The sequence below is a fragment of the Lissotriton helveticus genome, chromosome 3_1, assembly GCF_964261635.1.
Source record: "Lissotriton helveticus chromosome 3_1, aLisHel1.1, whole genome shotgun sequence".
Lineage (NCBI taxonomy): Eukaryota > Metazoa > Chordata > Amphibia > Caudata > Salamandridae > Lissotriton > Lissotriton helveticus.
This window is the reverse complement of record NC_136061.1, coordinates 700515728-700535285: the sequence shown is the minus strand read 5'-3', so window position 1 is coordinate 700535285 and position 19558 is coordinate 700515728. Positions and strand designations below refer to the sequence as shown.

Sequence of the window (19558 nt, the reverse complement as noted above, 5' to 3'; positions counted from 1 at the left end):
ACCATAGGTTATAGACCATATATAGTTAGGAATTAGCATTTACAAAACCTTGAAAATTCACTGAAAAAACCATAGGTTATAGACCATATATAGTTAGGAATTAGCATTTAGAAAACCTTATTTTACTCACACAAAACCATTGAAATTCCATATATAGTTAGTTGCACTAACTATATATCGCGCACCCGCAATCCACTGTTGATGATGTCACATATTACATCATTCATGACATGGTCAGTGACATCACTGATGACATCACTGATGACATCTCAAATGACATCACTGATGACATCACTGATGACATCTCATTTGACATCATTCTTGTGCTAATACGATAAACCTCTTCAGACTCTAATATAACCTTAGATACACTCAGTGTATACAGACACTCACACACTGTCACTCATCCATGGAGTTACTCACACACCTAGTCAGTCATGCAAAGAAACAATCTCACCTCCATTTCCTCAACTATACAGTTATACACACCTTACTTATTCAAACATATACTAACACATATTTACTCTCTTATACAATCCCTGATACAAGTTCACAATGATCCATACAGCCACTCACACATTCAGTGGCTCTCATGCACAGTTATTTATATATGCCAACTCTCACATGTACTGTGTTTTACATATGTACTTACTATGACATGTAGCATTGAGATATCCATTCACTCATCAATACACTCATGCACACAGTCAACCGCCCATGTAGCTTTTTCCACATGCACTCTTGAACTCATACACCTAGTGAATCAACTGCTCACACATCTATGCACAGAGTCACACACCTCCCAGCCACCCCCACACAAACTCAATCTCCCATAGAAATACTTGGGCAACCAATTAATAACACATATAGCCTCTCGTATAGCTAATGATCAACACATGCAGCAGTTTACATCACAACAGACATAATGATGCACAAATTAAGACAGTTTAGTCACTAACCCATGCATTCAGTGAGACACATTTAATCACTCACTCATACAGTCAGTCACGCACCTACTAAATCCTTCATCCAGACACTTATACATCCACTCATTCTTCAATATCTAAGACATATTTTAACTTTACAGAAACATACAGTCACTGGATGTTGTCATCAGTGATGTCATTTGAGATGTCATCAGTGATGTCATCAGTGATGTCACTGACCATGTCATGAATGATGTAATATGTGACATCATCAGCAGTGGATTGCGGGTGCGCGATATATAGTTAGTGCAACTAACTATATATGGAATTTCAATGGTTTTGTGTGAGTAAAATAAGGTTTTCTAAATGCTAATTCCTAACTATATATGGTCTATAACCTATGGTTTTTTCAGTGAATTTTCAAGGTTTTGTAAATGCTAATTCCTAACTATATATGGTCTATAACCTATGGTTTTTTCTGTGAATTTCATTGGTTTTTTAACAGCTAATATCTGTAGCTGTAAAATGTATTCTTCTTTAAATCCAAAAATATATTTTATATATGTTTATGAATAATTTTTTTTTAAAATATTTTTTTTTCTTCGTTCCCGCTTCGCGAATCGGGAAGCTTCCCGTTAGCTGACCTTGATGCCGCGAAATAGACCGCGAGCCGGTAAACGTTTCTTTACCGCAAGTGCCGCGTTAGAAAACAACATCGTGACGCCTCCCGTCCGCATGACGTTTCACGTTGTCGCGTGATACGTCATATGACGTGCTACGTTAGCGAACTGGTACGCGAAGCGAGTCGCAAAGCGCAGGTTTCTGGAAGCAAACCGGGAGGCCCTGCAAAGCGCTTAACGTAAACACAGCAAGTCATGTGACTTGGTAATAACACTTTTCATTGGTTCATTTCACTTTTGGTTTCCTAATGATGTAAGACTAGGTCATATAATCTAAAATGAACACTTTTGATTGGTTGAGAACTCTTGTTTTTCCCAAATGATGAAAATCCCTCCTTCTTTCCTCACTCTGACTTTCATCATTGTGAGAGAAAGACCCTTTGTGATCACTGAGCAATGGCTTCTTTAGTAGCTTCAGCTGGTGCTTCCCCACCACCTCCACCACATCCAAGGAAGAGTGGACCACCTGCTCAAGTTGTAATTCAACAAGAAGAAGAAGAAGAGGAACAGGAGGACGAGCACGAAGAGAGGCAGTTTTTGCCTGAGCAGCCCAGGACGTCTCACCGGAAAGAAAACTTCATTTGGCAATTTTTTAAAATTCCCAAAGGTCAGAAAAAAGTAAATGCAAGATACGTAACTTGCCTTATATGTCAAGATAGACTGTCCAGAGGGACCGACAAAAAATACAGTTTCGGAAACTACACAATGCATCGCCATATGACTAGGTGGCATCCTAACAACTACAGTGCTGCACAGTTTCGGAACGACCTAGATAATCTCCCTATTATGGCCAGAAGATCTGTTGTACCGGAAGTAACGGGACCAGAGGGCAGGGAGATGGTGCCAAATATACAAATGAGATTTGGTGATGTAAAACACACCTGCGCATTTTGCGATGGATTCATTTCCTACGGAGAAAAAAGCATCACTCTGATCAACAGAGCTATTGACTATCATATGCAAGTTTGTCCGAAACGCCCAAAATAATAAATACTTCTTTTTTTTGTTTTGTTGCTCCTGTTGAGCCCTTTACAATGAATCGTTTTCATTGCCCCCTCCAAGAAAAACCCCAAAAAATATCAAACTGTTCCGAAAAATTCAAAAACAGTAAAAAAAGTTCAGAAAAATAAAAAAAAAAGTTCTTTTCAGAACTACCTCCCCGTTATTAAAAAATTGGTACAATATTTGGAACTGTGCCAACCTCTATTTCTCTTAGTTCGCTTCCTAGTTCGCTCGCTGGTACGCGAACTGGAAGCGAACCAAAAACAGTAAGTATAAGGGAAGGAAACACACACTTATGTTAAAAGAAAGACAGCTATAGGGGAGTAAACTAGAGATACCATTACCCGTAATCCACTGCTGATGATGTCACATATTACATCATTCATGACATGCTCAGTGACATCATCAGCAGAGGATTGCGGGTTTTTTGGCAACATGCCTTATCCACGGTTTAATAACGCTGCCTTTTGCTTTATATAAGTTTTCAAATTGTATGAAATATATACCAATAGGTCGTTATGAACCTTTAGGTAGTGCTTTTCCTTCATGAGGTCTGGTCGCTTCCATACACATACAGATGTTTCAAAGATGATCAAGAAGTTTATCTGAATGGAGAGGAATGCACTGAGACGCCAGATCATTCACTAATGTGTAGGCACATACAGTTACACGATTCATGCAACAAACACCGACCAAATATGGCTTGCGTGTTGCAAGGCACGCCAGTTCCTGCTATCATCCCCACGTTCAAGTTGTTGGAAAATGGTAGTCATTTGATGCTCAATAATGAAGATTGTTCTGAGTTAATTAAAAGTATTCCTTTTATCGTAACAGTAAGTGAACGGGTTATTTGCTGCAGAAATGTTCTATTTCCTCCCACACATGAACATAGGGAGTTTTCAATCTGGCCACAAATACCAACCTTGGGACACGTTTCAACGGCATGGCAAGAATAAGAGCTCTTTTGTCTCAGAGAGAGGTGGCCTTGAGTTCGGCCCGTGAAACTTTCGTACTTCACATAGCGAACACCCGTACACAGGTTTGCCTTTCAATTTCAGCAACATGTTTCCGACTATCTTTAACGCATCCTCCACAAAATCCCTGGCACACTTTTTTAAAGTTGTTACCAGTGGTCTCGTGACTTCATTTGAGAAAATCTTTGGAGTCATCCCTGCTTCCTTTCATTGTATTTTCTGCACTCTGGTTCGTGGATTGGCATTTTTACTTGCATTACCAGCGGACGCTCTTGTGCTTTTTTACATTTTTAAATATGGATGTCCCTCCTATGCAACCTCCGACCCTGCAGCTGCTGACACTGTTCCGCAATCGCATGCTAGAATATTATGGCACAATGCCGTTGGCGATATTAAGCACGGCATATGGATTATCTTTTCGGTTCTCCTACTTCACCTGTGTCCAGCCTGTATTTCACTGCCTGACCTGTGATTTCGATTGGGCCATTGATTTGTGTCTCTGCGGACCGGTTTCTCCTGACGTCGACTTTAATCAGCTGATGACTCCTATCATTACTCACGAGTTGGTTTGTCCTGGCGAAAGGATTATGGCTGTGGCATTGATGCATGGACTACTTGGTCCCTGGAATTTACTGGCGGCAGCACAGTCTTTCTTGGAACAGAGCTTTCTTGAAAACCCACCGAGCTGTCCTCTGATGGTGATAGAGAATCCGGTGCTGGGAGAGCACGTATGTTCTTTTCCGCTTTTAAATTGGATGGCTGAACTGTTTTCGGATGAAGACGGTGACTTCCTATTGGAGGCTGTTGCAGCTTATTTTGCATACACAGTTATGTCATAGACCTTTTTCATGTTTGATATGCTGAGTACTAGCATTTCATTGACAATTCATTGACTTATTTGTCAAGTTTTTATTATTTACCTTGCCTATTGGCTTAAGACTCGATAAAGTACTTGGCTGTTTTATTTTTCTTTAGCATTAAATTTTCCTAGTTTTTAATGCTTTACCTTGCGGACCGTCCACATATAAACTTGCAATCTGCTCTCATGAGATGGCACTTCTATTATCTTATTCAGTTCGTTTCCGGATCATGAGGAGGTGTCATCTAGGTCCTGGATATCTTTACACCGTGTTAAGTTAGCATGGGCTCATTACCGGTTTAAACGCCATTTTTCCTTTTTTGCAACTTCTGCACACGACACTTAGTTGTTGCTTTAGCTTTCCACCTAGTAGTTCATCGTGGTTTACATGAGAATAATATGTTATTGGTCTACTATCTGCTTTACTTGTTAAACTATATCTGTACAGCGAGTGCTAAAGTTTCATGAACAACACGATACAGAATTGTTATGAGGTCTGATCTCCACGACTTCATACTCATAACATAAGTGCAACTTCTGCCAATTCTGGGCATGAGGCGGGTTTTATATTGCTTTGCCGAACACACATACACAACAGTTGATGCGGTTCACATGAAGAGAGAGCTGGTGTATGCTGATGTGATTCCTTCAAATCTAAGACACTAAAGTATGGGCACGCCCTAAACCAACACAAAGAGACCTTCTTAGCAAATAATATAATATGTGTATTAGGGAGGGTGAGATATAAGCAGCCGCGGGCCGTGGAGGGAGTTACGATGGGGCAGGGAGGCGGGGAGGGGGAGAAGCAGGGTGAAGCCCTCTCTACCTTGCCCCTCCCCCTCCCCGCCTCCCTGCCCCACCGTAACTCCCTCCACGGCCCGCGGCTGCTTATAAGTGTTGCTAACTCTTATTCATTTACAGCATGTTACCATACTGTCACCATTCGCTTTTTATGTACTAGTAACTATGCTGGTAATTTTGCTACTGATAATATGTGTACTTGTATTCTCCACCCTGCTTCTCCCCCTCCCCGCCTCCCTGCCTCACCGTAACTCCCTCCACGGCCCGCGGCTGCTTATAAGTGTTGCTAACTCTTATTCATTTACAGCATGTTAACATACTATCACCATTCACTTTTTATGTACTAGTAACTATGCTGGTAATTTTGCTACTGATAATATGTGTACTTTTATTATCTAAGGTACTACGCCTGAGAAGACGGCATTAGTAAATAAACATTTCAAATACACATCTGTTCTTCTTAACTCCATGTTCTGGTTTCTAAGAAATCTATAACGACCGACTGTTCATGAGTTCCACGTATCCTGAGGTACTATAAGTTCATATTCTGGATTGTCTAAACATTGAGAGTTTGTTATATCCAATGTGACACTGTACCTAGCTTGCTAAATAGTTTTTGATTACTAACGTGAGTTTTGGGACACCCTAATTCGCCGAGGTTCCAATCCTCTGTCCACAGTTCTGTGTGAGAACAGAAACCCTGCGACAGGGGCACCCCCGACCCTTGCTGGAGCTTCATCACACTTGCGATACAACTCCAGCAATGCATTCGCCGAGGTTCCAATCCTCTGTCCACAGTTCTGTGTGAGAACAGAAACCCTGCGACAGGGGCACCCCCGACCCTTGCTGGAGCTTCATCACACTTGCGATACAACTCCAGCAATGCGCCACCTTTACGGCACAGATACATCACGCATCTGTGCTGTTTTTCCCCCATGATGCGCCGCATTGTAAATGCAGCACACCATAGGTGACGGAACAGCGGCACAGAATGACTAACACATCCCTGGTGATGCGCCAGTCATCATAAATGTATCCCTATGCTTCTTATCTTGTTAGAGATGAACCGCCATATGTATCATCAAAGTTATTTGCATTTCCTAAATAGCGAACTTTAAGGAATAAATAGCGATTCTTTACCATTCCTAGTTTGCGATGAGCTATTTGCTAATTAGCCGAATGTAGCCCAATGAAGCCCAATGTAGCCCAATGTAGCCCAAAGATGGCCGCCAGACACACAAAAAAACAAATGTAGCCCAAATATCAGCCAGATGTAGCCCAACTATAGCCCAGTGACAGAATGACCAATCAGCTTCGCAAACCTCCGTTACGCGAAGCGGAGCGCTGTTACAGATATATATCTTTTTTTGAACGTTAATTTCTCAAAATCCACTGGAGCACATATATTGAGACCTAGCAAAGGCACATCGGGCTACCAGTCCCTAATATTTTGCCAAGTTTCGTGCAAATCCATTCAGCCGTTCAATTATTATTATTATTATTTTTTTTTTGCCCCGCGGGGCCCTTTTAAAACCTCCACATCAAACCTAGGGGGTCAGCGAGGATCTACTATGCCCCCTTATAGTTATTTCCCCCTTTGTTTTGACCTCCTCTTGTCTCTCGATCCTACCGAGAGACAAGATGGCGGCCGCTACGGACTGTTTGGAATGTTGACAGACGCCGGAGAACCAATCAGCTTCGCTTCACAAAGCTCCGTTGCGCGAAAAGTCCGCGAACCAGTGCGCTGCCCGGTCCGCTGTTACAGATATATATCTTTTTTTAAACGTTAATTTCTCAAAATCCACTGGAGCACATATATTGAGACCTACAAAAGGCACATCGGGCTACCAGTCCCTACAATTTTGCCAAGTTTCGTGCAAATCCATTCAGCCGTTCGGGCTAAAAGTGAGGCCAACCGCCCTATGGAAAACTCAATGTTAAAAACACGTTTTGGGACCCCCCTTTTTTCTCGGCCCCCACTGGACGAACCCCCCCCAAATTTTCAAGGGCTGCTCAGAAACAAAATGTGCCATTTTCCTGAAAATTTCAGCCAATTCCGTCCACAAACGCCAAAGTTATTAGACATAGAATTTTCAAAAAACCCATAGAGAAAAAATCCTAACTATATATACCTACTGGCGACCGCCAGTAGGTAATATATATATATATATATATATATATATATATATATATGTATATATATATATATATATATATAAAAAATGCACTAGACTTGAAGGTCTAGTAACCTACAAAATCTCCTCGACCTAAGTGAAATGCACTTGACCTCTGACAGCTGAGTAAATGTGACAAGTTGACAAGATTTAAAAGCACTTTTATTGCTCATTTACTTTGTGAGCAATAAAGATGCTTTTAAATCTTGCTATCTTGTCACATTTCCTCTGCTTTCAGAGTCAGAGGTCAAATGTCAGTTTGTCTTCCTACTCACCAGAAAGGGCGAGTAGGATATATATATATATATATATATACATATATATATATTACCTACTGGCGGTCGCCAGTAGGTAGTTATAGTTAGGATTGTTTTCCATAGGAAATCCGCAACATTCTATTGGGAATAACTTTGGCGCAGATTGAGGGATCTGCCTGTAATTTTCCTCAAATTTGCCTCGCTCCTTTCCTGAAAGTTTGGGGGGGATCCGTCAAGCGGGGGCCGAGATAAAAGGGGGGTCCCAAAACGTGTTTTCCCCATGTTAATTTCCATAGGGCGGTTGGACTCACTTTTAGCTCGAACGGCTGAATGGATTTTCACCAAACTTGGCAAAATTGTAGGGACTGGTAGCCCGATGTGCCTTTGCTATGTCTCAAGATATGCGCTCCAGAGGATTTTGAATAATGTAGGTTAAAAAAAATATATATATCTATAAGCGCGCCCCGGTACGCGTACCAGCGCGCAACGAGAGTTCGCGCGCGGAAAGCTGATTGGCTCTCGGGTGTCTGTAAACATTCCAAACAGTCTGGAGCGGCCGCCATCTTGTGTCTCGGTAGGATCGAGACACAAGAGGTGGCAAAAACAAAGGGGGAAATGACCAAAAGGGGGCAGGGTAGACCCCCCCTGACCCCCTAGGTTTGATGTGGGGGCCATAAAGGGGGCCCGCGGGACAAAAAAAAATTTTACATTTTTTTCCGATTTTCGCGGGGGGGGGGGGGGCTTACCGGGGAGCGTACCAAAAGGCAAACCCAGTGAAACAGTAAAATAATAATTTAAAGTGCTTAGAGGTAGGGTAGGTCTGCATAGAGTTGTTGTGTTGTGTGGGTGATATAAGTACCAGCATGTAGGTACCAATGCAGAGTTTTAAATTCAATGTAGATTGTCTCCTCTGTAGATAATTTGCATGTTGTTACAGAAGTTATTGTGGTATATGGAATCCATACCATAGTTTGTCAGGAAAGTAGAAACAACATGGAGGCAGGAGATGAAAAGAGATGTCAAATACACATTGGAGATAATATAGTGGGAGAAAGGAAGTAACTATGAGCAAAATTACTATGTAACAAAAAAAGTTGCACAGTATACTATAAGTCTCACATTATATTATATTCATTTTGGTACTATTTCATGAATTACATATAAAAAAGAATAATGCCTGGAACAATTTTTAATTATTAAATAATAATTTATTGCTGTGATTTTTCAAAATTTAATAACACTTCTAACATTATATCGTCGGGAATGTCCTCATTTTCAGTCCATGATTCAATTTCTTCCACACAATTAACTAACTCTTCGTCTAGAGACTGATCCATAAAGTCAAAGTCTTCCTCAGGATTGTTTTGAAGAACTATTTCGAAAGAAATATTTGGTTCTCCTTCAATTTTCTTGCTGTAAATTGCATTAAAAATAAATATATCAGTAGAGTTAGGGCAGTGCTGGGTTGAACTTTAGACAGGTACTTCTGAGTTTTTAACAGTGAATTTATCTTTGGGCAGTGTATGGTATCAGGCAGGAAGTAGAAATATCAAAAAAGTGTATGTGAAGAAGCCTAAGTAATTTCATATTTATACCAGAGAAGCCTAACTCAATCCATAACTATAACAGAGAAGCCTATCTCAATCTATAACTATAACAGAGGGACAGTAAATAACTATCAGAAAACGTTTTTACAAATTAATTAAAGTGCCCCTTACAAATTAACAACTTACCTTATTAAAAGGTGATGAAGATAAATGGAGACATTTTTTTCAAGATGTACCTCAGGTAGGTGTAGTCAAAAAGGCCGTGTTTTCCTCTCATTTTTCATTTATATTCATGTACATAACCAATCAAATGTCAGGAAAAAAAAGTAGAAAATGAAAGTAACATTTTAATTGGTTGTAAATCCTAACACTTCATATGTGTTTTTGTCATGTAATTTACCTCAGGATATTTAGACAGGGCTACAGCTCAAATGGCTCAATGGAATTCCACTAAATTTGGGAAAATGGTAGGGACTGGTATGTAGTAGGGCCTATTCTATATTTGGTGAAAGTCTCTCCAGTGGTTTTTATGTAAATTAACTTTTAACATTTTTTGGGAGCGCTCACCGGTGCGCGCCCCGGTACGCGTACCGGTAAGCGCAACGGGAGTCCTCCATCTTGTGTTTCGGTAGATTTGAGACACAAGATGGAGGACAAACAATGTTGGGAATGGGTAAAAGGGGGCACGGTAGACACCCCCAAGGTTTTCTGAGGGGGGCTTAGGAGGCCCATATAGGCCCAAAAAAACCAATTTTTTTTTAAATTTTTCGCGGGGGGAAGCGCCCGGTACGCGTACCGGGGAGCGTACTTTGGTGAAAAATAGTGAAAAAAGTTAGAGAAAAGTAATCATTTTGAGTGATCAGAGGTAGGGTAGCTCTGAAAAGAGCTTTTGGGTTCTGTGGCTGATTTAGGTACCTACAAGTAGGTTCCAATGCACAGTCTTATATTCAGGAGGAATATTCTATTCCCCTCATCTGAGAAGTGCACACCATCTCCTCTGTAGATATCTTGCATGTTGTAACGCAAGTTATTGTTGTATATTGAACCCATTCCATAGTCTCTCATGTAAGCAGAAACAGATTTATTCACATGTTTTCGTGCTTTCTCAAATTGTGGACAAAATTGGTTGGACCACTTCCATTTCTGTCTTTGGCATATATTGGAATATACCAAGGCAGTTTGTGGAAAAAGTGTCATCAATTGCCCAAAGGTGTCCTTTAAAACCATCTCCAGACCTACCACAGTCAAAGTGCCTAGGTCATTTCCACCACAGTGCAAAATTATGAGGTCAGGGTGTGGCAGATGGTAAAAGGTTTTCACCAATGGTATCAATTGATGACATCTCAATCCTCTTTGGCCAATCCATTTTATGTGCACATTTGGTAAATCGAGGTTGTGAAAATTTCTGATAGCTACATTCACTGGGCTCAAAGGTATGCAGCTATGTCCAATAATCCAGACAGAGTACATGGTGAGAGGAGGTTCTGGTGCAGTCAGATGAAGTGTAGGAATGAAATGGCAGTTGGAACAGTAGGAGTTTGCAAAAACAAAATGTGGAGTTTCAGTGCTCTTGAATCACAAGCAATGATTGGTGGATTCAGATAGTTGAAAACTGAAAGTTAGGGTGCATGGTTCTGTTCTATGAAAGAAGTAATTTGAATGGTTAAGAAAAAGTCATTAAAAGAAAGATTGCACCTGATAAGCTGGTGTATTGAGAGGTCAAACATCCTTGCTGAGTTAATTTGCAACATTGTAGAATAAACTTTTAACCCTGAGAGGTGAGTGAGGAGGGAGTTGCTATGGTAACAGGCAGAAAGGGCTGAGGGGGGGAAGGGTGTTGGTTTGAAAATAGAGAGGGAAGAGTTTTAATTGGTTAACATGAGAGATGTGTGTAGAATTAGAGGTTTTCTGTGCCATTCATGGTTGCAGTGCCTGGAGTACATACCTTTTGCTCTGCTAAAGAAATATTGGTGTGTGTATCTGACACTGTTCTCAATCTCCCAAAGCATTTGTAAAGGTGAGTTATGATTCATCCAATATAGATGGAGAGTTCAGATTAGGAAGCACATTGAGCTTTTTTGCAGTTGGTTTGTGTCATGCTTTTTGAAAATGCATGGTATCAATATTTGCAAGATAGAGGATTTGTATTTTGTAAAATAGTGAGGTTTTAGTAGTGAAATTGAATGCTTGTACATAGGACCTGCGCTCTGTTTCTAAAATGTTATTCAAAAAACGATTTTGGGGCAAATCAATGGCTTTTACATTTTTGAGAAGGAATAAATAGTGTGTGCATGATTACATAAAAATATTTGAACCTTTCACAATCATGTCACCTGTGTTACCTCAGATTAGGAAGCACACTGAGGGCCTTATTTATGAAAACAGCGATGCGTCAGTTTTCACTGCGCACTCCTTGCGACACCAATGATGCGTCATATTTAATGTATGACGCATCATGTCGCAAGGAGTTACAGATAAGTCAGTATTTCTGACATATCTGTAAGCGCAAAAGTGACGCATTGCTGGAGTGTGTCACAAAAGTGACGCAACTCCAGCAATGCGTCCTTTCAAATGGGGAAAGCCCCATGTGAAAGAGCTTGCGTCAATCTTACGCCTGCTGTGAGGCAGGCGCAAGATTTTGACGTAACAGCGTCCTAAAAATGATGCAGTGAAATCTCATAGATTTCACTGCGTCACTATTACGAGGTTTTTTACGGGGGAACGCCCCGCCCCCTCTGCATACATTATACCTGACGCAGGTATAATGTGGCGCAGGGGTTTAAAAAGTGACGCATCTACCTAGATGCGTCATTTTTTAAATATGGAGTAACAAGGCACATGTTTTATGCCGCCGATGCGTCAAGTGACGCATCACCAGCGCAAAACTGACGCAGGGCCTTATAAATGAGGCTCTGAGCTTCTTTGCTGTTGGTTTGTGTCATGCTTTTTGATAATGCTTGGTATCTACATTTGCAAGATAGAGGATTTTTATTTTGTGAAATAGTGAGGTTTCAGTAGTAAAGTTGAATGTTTGTACATAGGACCTGCGCTCTGTTTCTAAAATGTTACATAAAAAACGATTTTAGGGCAAATCAATGGGTTTAAGTAGTGAAAATGAATACTTGTACATAGGACCTGTGCTCTGTTTCTAAAATGTTATTCAAAAAACGATTTTGGGGCAAATGAATGGCTTTTATATTTTTGAGAAGGAATAAATAGTGTGTGCATGATTACATAAAAATATTTGAACCTTTCACAATCATGTCACCTGTGTTACCTCAGATTAGGAAGCAGACTGAGCTTCTTTGCTGTTGGTTTGTGTCATTTTTTTGGTAATGCTTGGTAGGAATGTTTGCAAGAGAGAGGAAATGTATTTTGTAAAATAGTGAGTTTTCAGTACTGAAATGGAATGCTTGTACATAGGACCTGCGCTCTGTTTCTAAAATGTTATTCAAAAAAACGATTTTGGGGCAAATCAATGGCTTTTACATTTTTGAGAAGGAATAAATATTGTGTGCATGATTACATAAAAATATTTGAACTTTTCACAATCATGTCACCTGTGTTACCTCAGATTAGGAAGGACACTGAGCTTCTTTGCTGTTGGTTTGTGTCATTTTTTTGGTAATGCTTGGTAGGAATGTTTGCAAGAGAGAGGAAATGTATGTTACCTGTGTTTCCTCAAATTAGGAAGTGGATTGTGCAGATGAGGTGAGGCATGTCCAGGGGCGCAAAGGAGTTGAGGTCTGTGTCCATGAGCGCAATTGAGAGGACTTACCTCCTCTGACCCTTAGACAAGCATTATCTAATCTGTGCCCCTTGGACAGGCCTCAATACATTGAGTATAATTGATGGTAACAGGGTGCAGATGAGATGAGGCGTGTCCAGGGGTGTAGATGAACCGAGGCCTGTCTAATGGTGCAGATGAGTTGAGGTCTATTCAGGGTTGCAGATGAGGTGAGGATTGTCCAGGGGTGCATAGGAGGTGATGCCTGTGTTGAAGAGTGTAGTGGAAGAGAGGTCTGTCCAGGGGTGGAAAGGAGGTGAGGGCTGTGTCTAAGAGTGCAGTGGGGGATAGGCTTCATGAAGTGCAGTCCAGTGCACTCTTAGACACCGGCCTCAGCACCTATGCTCCCCAGGACAGTCCTTACCTCATGTGTACAATCTGCTTACTAATCTGAGGAAACACAGGTGATATGATTGTGAAATGTGCAAATATATTTTTTTAATCATGCAGATACTATCTAATCCTTGTCAATAATGTAAAACCAATTCATGTGCCCGAAATATTTTTTTAGAATTATATTTAAAAAACAGAGATACGGTCATATGTATAAGTATTATAGTGTTTATATTGTTTGCTTATTGTCATTGTTTTGTTGTTTGGTAATAGTGGTCTATAATGATTTTTTTATTGATTTTTTTGTTTTCCACAGATTAAAATCAAGATTTCAATAGTAAGGAAATATGCCCTCAAGGCAAAGGAGACGAAAAGATGCTAAGCAGAAAAAATCAAAAACAGCAACGGAATTAAAGCAGTCTCCTACAACAAATACTTCAAAAAACAGGAAAAAAGCTCCTGGTAAGACAACCAAGTCTTTCTTACGGAATATATGTAGATCAAAACAAAATGTTGGACAGAATGTAGAAAAAGAGAAGGAGAGAGCAAATTTGAAGAGGAAGGAGAGATTCCCAAAAAATGTTACTACTGCAGCAGGAGACAATAATATGTATAGGAATAGAAGGCAAAATCAATTTAGGGACTTTCGTGAACGAATGTTTCGCAATAGGGTAGTTTTAAATTTGTTAAAAAATATTAAAAAAGGTAAACAGAGATCTGCTTTTTATAAGAAAAAGAAAAGTGTAGAGAAGATTGTTGATCAGGCTTTTGAAGTTAAGAAAAAATTATTTATTTTAATAATCAATAGAATTAGGACACTTAACAAGACAATTGATGTTTTCAAATCAAACAGTAGATGGAAAAGAGTAATTATTTGGACTAATTTTTGTAAAGTTTTTTCTGGAGAATGGATGCACAGTTCAAGTTGTGAGCCATTTTTTAATGTGGAGAGTTACTTTCAGGAGAATGATTTAGTGTATGCAGTTGACACCAGTGGTCGAGCATATGAGGTGAAAGACGGTAGTCCGATTGAAAATGAGAAACTTGTGTCTAGAAATGGAGAAGAGGTGTTAACTGATGAAGTTTTAGGGAGACGTACTAAGGGTCCTGTGTACACTTGGAAGTGTAGTAGTATTTGTAGTGTGCGACAGGAATTAATCGATTTGTTTTGTAATTTCTTACGTACATATAGTAAGAAAACTCTAAAACAGAAAACGAAGATGTTGCAAGATTTAGATCCTTGCAGAGTGTGAGAAAACACAGGTTTGCAAGGGCATTCACTGGCTTGTCTTTCTAGAAAAGTCTGTCAGAGTGTTTTTCATCATTTTAGGATGTTAGCAGTGCATCATAACAAAATGAAGAAATTAGTGAGAAGGTTGTATTATGCAAAAAGTCCAGCACTTAAGCTTAAACAATTAAACAGTGCTCTTTTGCATGGAACTGAATTAGATGTGAAGAAGATTTGTGAAGAAATTGGGATTTGTTATTTTGGTGAAAAAGAAGACAGTGTAGAAATTGACACAGAAATTCAAGGTAATGTGGAAGACAATGTACAGATTTCAAGTACAGAAAAGTTTGACCAGGAAATTATCAGGTTTAAGGTAAAATCAAGTGAAAGGCCGAATTTTACTTGTGTGTGTTGTCGACGAACTAATTTTAAGCATCAAACTAGATTAGTTGATTTATACCAAAAAAGTGAAAAGATAAATAATTATGAGTGGAAGGATTTTGCAACTTATTTTGGGTGGAGAATTCTTTTGATTTGAGTTCTGATCAGCGTATTTGTAAATATTGTTATGATAAATTAAATCAAAACAGAATGCCTGCTAGAGCTGTTTATAATAATCTGGAGTTGGTAGACATTCCTCCTGAATTGATGGATTTAAATACATATGAGTCTATTTTGATTCAATGTGTCCATCCTTTTCAGGCAATTGTTCGCATGGAGCTTAAGATAGGGAAATTGCCTCCTTCAGATTTACAGAGAGGATTAAAGGGAAGAGTTGTTTATTTGCCTCTAGATTTCAAGAAAAATATTGATACAATTGGTGCAGAGAAAGTGGAAGAGGAACCTCTGGGTATTCTAGTTAATGGGGTTCCGACAAAGAGTAAGAAAATCTGGCAAGATTTAGTGGATGTTAGGAAAGTCAAAAAGGCAACGTTGTATTTGGTCAAAAACAATGAGTACTACAAACATGTATGTGTTGGAGCAGAGGAAACAGCTGCAGATGAAGACAGTGATTGTTCAGCTGGCCAAATTGAAAAAGTTGATGTGTCTAGAAGTGAAGAAATATATGAACATTATACTGTTCATCCTTTGCATTCCAAAGAAGTAATGGGGAATGCAATTGACTTGTTTCAAATGAAATCAGCAAAAGGAAGTCCCATTAGTGTATGGGAAGAAAGTTTGGAAGCTCGTTTTCAACAGCTGTTTCCAACAGGTCGAGGTGGACGAGATGACAATCGACCACTTCAAATTCCAGCATCTGAATACCGGACTTTAAGTTTATATGCTGAAGATCCAGGGTTTCGTCAATGCATCCCATATTTGTTTCATCTACTGTATGAAAGTGACTTGTCTGGGCTTTCTTATGCAGTAAACCATATACTGAAAAGTGGAGCACATCTGCAAAATGTTTCGGCGAGGGACTTTATGGAGAAAGTCAATCTGCAAGACAATATTTTGGAATCTCATCTAATCAATCTCATGGCATGTCAGCGTGGTACAAACGAGTATTGGTACCGTCGTCATGGGGAATTGAAATGTATGCTAAGAAACTTAGGAACTCCTACATGGTTCCTCACTCTTAGCTGTGCTGAGTATGCATGGGATGACTTACTTCAATTTCTACGAGAGGCAAATGCAAACATACAAAATATAGAATTCAAAACACCTGGAGAACTCTGTTCTTTGGATCCAGTGAATGTATGCAGATATTTCAATCTTAGGTTTGAAGCTATGATGTCTTTCATTACCAACAAAAAAAATCCTCCCCTTGGAGAGGTTTTGGATTTTTTTTGGAGAAAGGAGTATCAAGCGAGAGGTGCTCCTCACATACATATGTTGTTATGGATTAAAGATGCACCCAAATTTGGAATAGATTCGGATGAAACAGTGATGAGTTTCTTTGAAGAGTATTCAACATGTGCTGTTCCGAAAACTACCGAGGAAAACAGTTTAAGGCAACAAGTTTTACGTTTTCAATCCCATCGTTGTGGGAAGTATTGTCGTAGAAAATTCAAAAACAAGGAAAAGTTCTACACAAAATGTTGTTTCAGCTTTCCACGACCAGTGATTTCTAAAGGAAGAGTAAATAATTTGATGTCTTCTCTACGACATACTGTGACGAGGAAATCACCCAAAAATACATACAATTTAAAAAGAAACGAAGAATTCAAGTACATCAACGACTATAACCCAGTGATTTTGTCCATGTGGAATGCTAACATGGATATTCAATTCGTTGCTGACAACTCTATAGAGGTGGCTACTTGGAGACTTTCTCTGTTATGAAGACTCTTTTAATGCAACCAAGGATACCATAGAATGTCCTGTTTTTCCAAATTATCTGCAAATGTTGAACGAAGAAATAGAACAAGAAGCAACAATTGCTGCAGAGATTGCGAGAGACAGTTCTCAAGACAGTCAGAGTTCTGCTTCATTGAGTCAGGATCCACTAGGAGGACCAATTATTCAAAATGAGGCTGCCACTGCCATGGATGAGGTGGAAAGAGCTATGGAACAAGCTGAAGAGGATGTAGTTAACTTAGAAGATTTGGCGAAACAACTAAATATTGAGCAGAAACAGATATATGACGAAGTCACAGAACAGGTTGAACATGGATTCAGTCATGAGAAAAAAGAGTGCTCATGTACATCATTTAAGCCTGTCCGACTGTATGTGAGTGGAGAAGCGGGAACTGGAAAAAGTTTTCTGATTAAAGCAATTGCAACTTATTTGCAGAAAAGGACTGAATCAGCGTTGTCTTGTGTTGTTACTGCTCCAACTTGGCTTGCAGCACATAACATTAAAGGGATTATTTTACATCGTTTATTGATGCTACCAGTTGAGCATGATAACAAATTACAATACCACAAGGTATCTGGAGATGCTTGTTCTGAAGTTTCAAGAGTCCTGAAGAAAATGAAAATTCTTATCATTGAGGAGGTAAGCATGGTCTCAAATCTAATGCTTGCTTTTGTGAGAATGCAAGAAATTCTTAGAACAGACTATGATGTCTTATTCGGAGGAAAACACATTATTGTTTTTGGAGATCTACTGCAGTTGACTCCAGTGAAAGGACAACCAGTGTTTAAAATGGTCACGCATGAAGATACCAGGAAGTGCCTAGGAAGCATTGGAAACGTTAATATATGGTTAAATTTCAAATATGCATAACTACTTCAAAATATGCGACAGGCAAAGGATGAAGATTATAAAAATATTCTACAAGATGTAAGAATCGGAAAAGTAAGTGAGCATGGGAAAGAAACTTTACATGCACGATTAATTTCAAATTTGTATCCAAATGAAAACATTCCTCCAGAGAATATTTCTAAGAAAATTAACGAGAACAAATCTGGAATATGTTTGATGCCAACTCTGAAAGAATGTTCCATTTTCAACAACAAAATGTTAAAGTTAGAAAATGAAGAGATTGTGAAACTGGAAGCTATAGATAAAATAGAGCATATGGGAGGAACAATTATTTTGTCTGAAAATTTGAAATCAAAATTGGATTCATTAGAGAAGAGTATATCGAAAACTGCTGGTTTTGAAAAGACTCTGAATGTGTGTTTAAATTGTCGTATCATTTTGAGAAGGAATTTAAATGTTGAAAGAGGTCTGGTAAATGGAGCAATGGGTCATGTTGTTGGTTTTGTGAATTACAAAAATAGAGATGGAATTGAAATTTTAAAAATTAAATTTGATGGCATTGACGAAATAGAACAAATTTGTCGTTGTTCAGCTAGATGTTTGCTTGTGAAAGACTTATATGTTCGCCGAAAACAGTTTCCTGTTTGTTTGGCATATGCGGTGACAATTCATAAATCTCAAGGTTTAAGTGTAGATAGTGCTTTGGTGAACATTGGAAGTTCTGTGTTTAAAGAGGGTATGGCATATGTGGCATTATCACGAGTCAGAACTTTATCAGGATTGTACTTGATTGAGTGTGATGAAACAAAGATTTGTGCTGATCTAGATTGTATTAAAGAATACAATAGGTTAAGAAGAGAGTATGCTCCACATTTACCTCAATATCCTCTGTTTGAAAAACGTGTGGTAGGCCGAAAAAGAAGAAATGAGAATAATTGCAGTGAGGTAGTAGCAAAAAGACAAAAAGTAGATGAAACTGTAATTGTAAGCAGAAAGAAAAAGGATTCTGTTGAAGATGTTGTTGGATTTCAGTTTGAAAACAGTTCTGGTGTCAACTGCTATGCTAATGTAGTGCTTAATGTTTTTTTTCTTCAAAATTTACAAGAACAGATTGTTGAAAATCGTTATCAAACATTCTGCTGTTTATTGAATTCTGTGTTTGAGAAATATAGCAGTGATAGAGCAAAAATAGAAAGTGTTTCAGAAATTAGAAATCTTCTATACATATGTTCTGGTCAAAATCAATTTTCACAGAATATTCAGCAGGATTGTCAGGAATTTTAAATGTATATGTTTGATGTTTTGGAAGATGAAGGTGTAGATATAAAAAAATCTTTTTAGCCTTTCTTATCAATGGCAGCATGACTGCGACAACTGTAGTTTATCAAGTAGTACTAGAATAGACACTGAAAGATTTATATATTTGAGTTAACCAGACTGCAAATCAGTGCCTTTTAATAATCTAGTTAAAGCAGCTGATCACAATATGGTGTGTACCCAATGTAAGTCTGCAATGCTGTCCACATTATTTTTACAAACTTATGGTAAATATGTGATTTTAATGTTCCAACGATGTAGACCTGATGGAAGTAAATTGTCCACTTCTATTAACATTTTTGTGGCTTCTCAGTTATCAATTTCAGGAAGAACCTTTGCAACTGTAGCTATTATTTATCATGACGGTCCTTCAACAACATCAGGGCATTACACATGCTATTTAAAAAGTCGTAAAGGTTGGACGCACTGTAATGACACTCATTTGACTTTCAAACAACGTTTGCCTTTTGACTTAAAAAATTCATACCTAGTGTTTTTAGAACCAAAATTTAAGTAAAGGTA

At 38.9% G+C, this 19558-nt stretch overlaps 1 protein-coding gene across 7 annotated transcripts in view; it reads right to left on the bottom strand.

Annotated features, from left to right (window-relative positions):
• ELP4 (elongator acetyltransferase complex subunit 4) overlaps positions 1-19558 on the bottom strand; it is a 1619784-nt gene that overhangs the window by 1283512 nt on the left and 316714 nt on the right. The window lies entirely within an intron of this gene.